The following is a 6,000-nucleotide window of genomic DNA, read 5'->3' on the forward strand; positions in this document are numbered from 1 at the left end:
ATAAGACTCTCAGTTATAACACACTCTCTCACACACACCCCTCCCTCAGTATAAGACTCTCAGTTATAAGACTCTCTCTGTTCCACACCCCTCCCTCAGTATAAGACTCTCAGTTATAACACTCTCTCTCACACACACCCCTCCCTCAGTATAAGACTCTCAGTTATAAGACTCTCTCTGTTACACACCCCTCCCTCAGTATAAGACTCTCAGTTATAACACTCTCTCTCACACACCCATCGCTCAGTATAAGACTCTCAGTTATAACACTCTCTCTCACACCCCCCTCCCTCAGTATAAGACTCTCAGTTATAACACACTCTCTGTTACACACCCCTCCCTCAGTATAAGACTCTCAGTTATAACACTCTCTCTCACACACACCCCTCCCTCAGTATAAGACTCTCAGTTATAAGACTCTCTCTGTTACACACCCCTCCCTCAGTATAAGACTCTCAGTTATAACACTCTCTCTCACACCCCCCTCCCTCAGTATAAGACTCTCAGTTATAACACACTCTCTCTCACACACCCCTCCCTCAGTATAAGACTCTCAGTTATAACACACTCTCTCTCACACACCCCTCCCTCAGTATAAGACTCTCAGTTATAACACACTCTCTCTCACACACCCCTCCCTCAGTATGAGACTCTCAGTTATAACACTCTCTCTGTTACACACCCCTCCCTCAGTATAAGACTCCCAGTTATAACACTCTCTCTCTCTCTCACACCCCTCCCTCAGTATCAGACTCTCAGTTATAACACTCTCTCTCTCACACCCCTCCCTCAGTATCAGACTCTCAGTTATAACACTCTCTCTGTTACACACCCCTCCCTCAGTATAAGACTCTCAGTTATAACACTCTCTCTCACACACCCCTCCCTCAGTATAAGACTCTCAGTTATAACACTCTCTCTCTCACACACCCCACCCTCAGTATAAGACTCTCAGTTATAACACACTCTCTGTTACACACCCCTCCCTCAGTATAAGACTCTCAGTTCTAACACTCTCTCTGTTGCACACCCCACCCTCAGAAGAAGACTCTCAGTTATAACACTCTCTCTCACACACCCCTCCCTCAGTATAAGACTCTCAGTTATAACACTCTCTCTCTCACACACCCCTCCCTCAGTATAAGACTCCCAGTTATAACACTCTCTGTTACACACCCCTCCCTCAGTATAAGACTCCCAGTTATAACACTCTCTGTTACACACCCCTCCCTCAGTATAAGACTCCCAGTTATAACACTCTCTCTCTCACACACTCCTCCCTCAGTATAAGACTCCCAGTTATAACACTCTCTCTCTCTCACACCCCTCCCTCAGTATAAGACTCTCAGTTATAACACTCTGTTGCACACCCCTCCCTCAGTATAAGACTCTCAGTTATAACACTCTCTCTCTCACACCCCACCCTCAGTATAAGACTCCCAGTTATAACACTCTCTCTCACACACCCCTCCCTCAGTATAAGACTCTCAGTTATAACACTCTCTCTCACACACCCCTCCCTCAGTCTAAGACTCTCAGTTATAACACTCTCTGTTACACACTCCTCCCTCAGTATAAGACTCTCAGTTATAACACTCTCTCTCACACACCCCTCCCTCAGTATAAGACTCCCAGTTATAACACTCTGTTGCACACCCCTCCCTCAGTATAAGACTCTCAGTTATAACACTCTCTCTCTCACACCCCACCCTCAGTATAAGACTCCCAGTTATAACACTCTCTCTCACACACCCCTCCCTAAGTATAAGACTCTCAGTTATAACACTCTCTCTCACACACCCCTCCCTCAGTCTAAGACTCTCAGTTATAACACTCTCTGTTACACACCCCTCCCTCAGTATAAGACTCTCAGTTATAACACTCTCTCTCACACACCCCTCCCTCAGTATAAGACTCCCAGTTATAACACTCTCTGTTACACACTCCTCCCTCAGTATAAGACTCCCAGTTATAACACTCTCTCTCACACCCCCCTCCCTCAGTATAAGACTCTCAGTTATAACACTCTCTGTTACACACCCCTCCCTCAGTATAAGACTCTCAGTTATAACACTCTCTCTCTCACACACCCCTCCCTCAGTATAAGACTCTCAGTTATAACACTCTCTCTCTCACACACCCCTCCCTCAGTATAAGACTCCCAGTTATAACACTCTCTGTTACACACCCCTCCCTCAGTATAAGACTCCCAGTTATAACACTCTCTGTTACACACCCCTCCCTCAGTATAAGACTCCCAGTTATAACACTCTCTCTCTCACACACTCCTCCCTCAGTATAAGACTCTCAGTTATAACACTCTCTCTCTCACACCCCTCCCTCAGTATAAGACTCTCAGTTATAACACTCTCTCTCTCACACCCCACCCTCAGTATAAGACTCCCAGTTATAACACTCTCTCTCACACACCCCTCCCTCAGTATAAGACTCTCAGTTATAACACTCTCTCTCACACACCCCTCCCTCAGTCTAAGACTCTCAGTTATAACACTCTCTGTTACACACTCCTCCCTCAGTATAAGACTCTCAGTTATAACACTCTCTCTCACACACCCCTCCCTCAGTATAAGACTCCCAGTTATAACACTCTGTTGCACACCCCTCCCTCAGTATAAGACTCTCAGTTATAACACTCTCTCTCTCACACCCCACCCTCAGTATAAGACTCCCAGTTATAACACTCTCTCTCACACACCCCTCCCTAAGTATAAGACTCTCAGTTATAACACTCTCTCTCACACACCCCTCCCTCAGTCTAAGACTCTCAGTTATAACACTCTCTGTTACACACCCCTCCCTCAGTATAAGACTCTCAGTTATAACACTCTCTCTCACACACCCCTCCCTCAGTATAAGACTCCCAGTTATAACACTCTCTGTTACACACTCCTCCCTCAGTATAAGACTCCCAGTTATAACACTCTCTCTCACACCCCCCTCCCTCAGTATAAGACTCTCAGTTATAACACTCTCTGTTACACACCCCTCCCTCAGTATAAGACTCTCAGTTATAACACTCTCTCTCTCACACACCCCTCCCTCAGTATAAGACTCTCAGTTATAACACTCTCTCTCTCACACACCCCTCCCTCAGTATAAGACTCCCAGTTATAACACTCTCTGTTACACACCCCTCCCTCAGTATAAGACTCCCAGTTATAACACTCTCTGTTACACACCCCTCCCTCAGTATAAGACTCCCAGTTATAACACTCTCTCTCTCACACACTCCTCCCTCAGTATAAGACTCTCAGTTATAACACTCTCTCTCTCACACCCCTCCCTCAGTATAAGACTCTCAGTTATAACACTCTGTTGCACACCCCTCCCTCAGTATAAGACTCTCAGTTATAACACTCTCTCTCTCACACCCCTCCCTCAGTATAAGACTCTCAGTTATAACACTCTGTTGCACACCCCTCCCTCAGTATAAGACTCTCAGTTATAACACACTCTCTCTCACACACCCCTCCCTCAGTATAAGACTCTCAGTTATAACACTCTCTCTCACACACCCCTCCCTCAGTATAAGACTCCCAGTTATAACACTCTCTGTTACACACCCCTCCCTCAGTATAAGACTCTCAGTTATAACACTCTCTCTCACACACACCCCTCCCTCAGTATAAGACTCTCAGTTATAACACTCTCTCTCTCACACACCCCTCCCTCAGTATAAGACTCTCAGTTATAACACACTCTGTTACACACTCCTCCCTCAGTATAAGACTCTCAGTTATAACACTCTCTCTCTCACACACCCCTCCCTCAGTATAAGACTCTCAGTTATAACACTCTCTCTCACACCCCCCTCCCTCAGTATAAGACTCTCAGTTATAACACTCTCTGTTACACACCCCTCCCTCAGTATAAGACTCTCAGTTATAACACTCTCTCTCTCACACACCCCTCCCTCAGTATAAGACTCTCAGTTATAACACACTCTCTCTCACACACCCCTCCCTCAGTATGAGACTCTCAGTTATAACACTCTCTCTGTTACACATCCCTCCCTCAGTATAAGACTCTGTTATAACACACTCTCTGTTCCACACCCCTCCCTCAGTATAAGACTCTCAGTTATAACACTCTCTCTCACACACCCCTCCCTCAGTATAAGACTCTCAGTTCTAACACTCTCTCTGTTGCACACCCCACCCTCAGTATAAGACTCTCAGTTATAACACTCTCCCTGTTACACACCCCTCCCTCAGTATAAGACTCCCAGTTATAACACTCTCTCTCTCTCTCACACCCCTCCCTCAGTATCAGACTCTCAGTTATAACACTCTCTCTGTTACACACCCCTCCCTCAGTATAAGACTCTCAGTTATAACACTCTCTCTCACACACCCCTCCCTCAGTATAAGACTCTCAGTTATAACACTCTCTCTCTCACACACCCCACCCTCAGTATAAGACTCTCAGTTATAACACACTCTCTGTTACACACCCCTCCCTCAGTATAAGACTCTCAGTTCTAACACTCTCTCTGTTGCACACCCCACCCTCAGAAGAAGACTCTCAGTTATAACACTCTCTCTCACACACCCCTCCCTCAGTATAAGACTCTCAGTTATAACACTCTCTCTCTCACACACCCCTCCCTCAGTATAAGACTCCCAGTTATAACACTCTCTGTTACACACCCCTCCCTCAGTATAAGACTCCCAGTTATAACACTCTCTGTTACACACCCCTCCCTCAGTATAAGACTCCCAGTTATAACACTCTCTCTCACACACCCCTCCCTCAGTATAAGACTCTCAGTTATAACACTCTCTCTCTCACACACTCCTCCCTCAGTATAAGACTCCCAGTTATAACACTCTCTCTCTCTCACACCCCTCCCTCAGTATAAGACTCTCAGTTATAACACTCTGTTGCACACCCCTCCCTCAGTATAAGACTCTCAGTTATAACACTCTCTCTCTCACACCCCACCCTCAGTATAAGACTCCCAGTTATAACACACTCTGTTACACACTCCTCCCTCAGTATAAGACTCTCAGTTATAACACTCTCTCTCACACACCCCTCCCTCAGTATAAGACTCCCAGTTATAACACTCTCTGTTACACACTCCTCCCTCAGTATAAGACTCCCAGTTATAACACTCTCTGTTACACACCCCTCCCTCAGTATAAGACTCTCAGTTATAACACATTCTCTCTCTCACACCCCTCCCTCAGTATAAGGCTCTCAGTTATAACACTCTCTCTCACACACCCCTCCCTCAGTATAAGACTCCCAGTTATAACACACTCTCTCACACACCCCTCCCTCAGTATAAGACTCCCAGTTATAACACTCTCTCTCTCACACACCCCTCCCTCAGTATAAGGCTCTCAGTTATAACACTCTCTCTCACACACTCCTCCCTCAGTATAAGGCTCTCAGTTATAACACTCTCTCTGTTACACACCCCTCCCTCAGTATAAGGCTCTCAGTTATAACACTCTCTGTTACACCCCTCCCTCAGTATAAGACTCTCAGTTATAACACATTCTCTCTCTCACACCCCTCCCTCAGTATAAGGCTCTCAGTTATAACACTCTCTCTCACACACCCCTCCCTCAGTATAAGACTCCCAGTTATAACACTCTCTGTTACACACCCCTCCCTCAGTATAAGACTCTCAGTTATAACACTCTCTGTTACACCCCTCCCTCAGTATAAGACTCTCAGTTATAACACTCTCTGTTACACACCCCTCCCTCAGTATAAGACTCTCAGTTATAACACTCTCTGTTACACCCCTCCCTCAGTATAAGACTCTCAGTTATAACACTCTCTCTGTTACACACCCCTCCCTCAGTATAAGACTCTCAGTTATAACACTCTCTCTCACACACCCCTCCCTCAGTATAAGACTCTCAGTTATAACACTCTCTCTGTTACACACCCCTCCCTCAGTATAAGACTCTCAGTTATAACACTCTCTCTCTCACACACCCCTCCCTCAGTATAAGACTCCCA

The sequence above is a fragment of the Heptranchias perlo genome, unplaced genomic scaffold, assembly GCF_035084215.1.
Source record: "Heptranchias perlo isolate sHepPer1 unplaced genomic scaffold, sHepPer1.hap1 HAP1_SCAFFOLD_118, whole genome shotgun sequence".
Lineage (NCBI taxonomy): Eukaryota > Metazoa > Chordata > Chondrichthyes > Hexanchiformes > Hexanchidae > Heptranchias > Heptranchias perlo.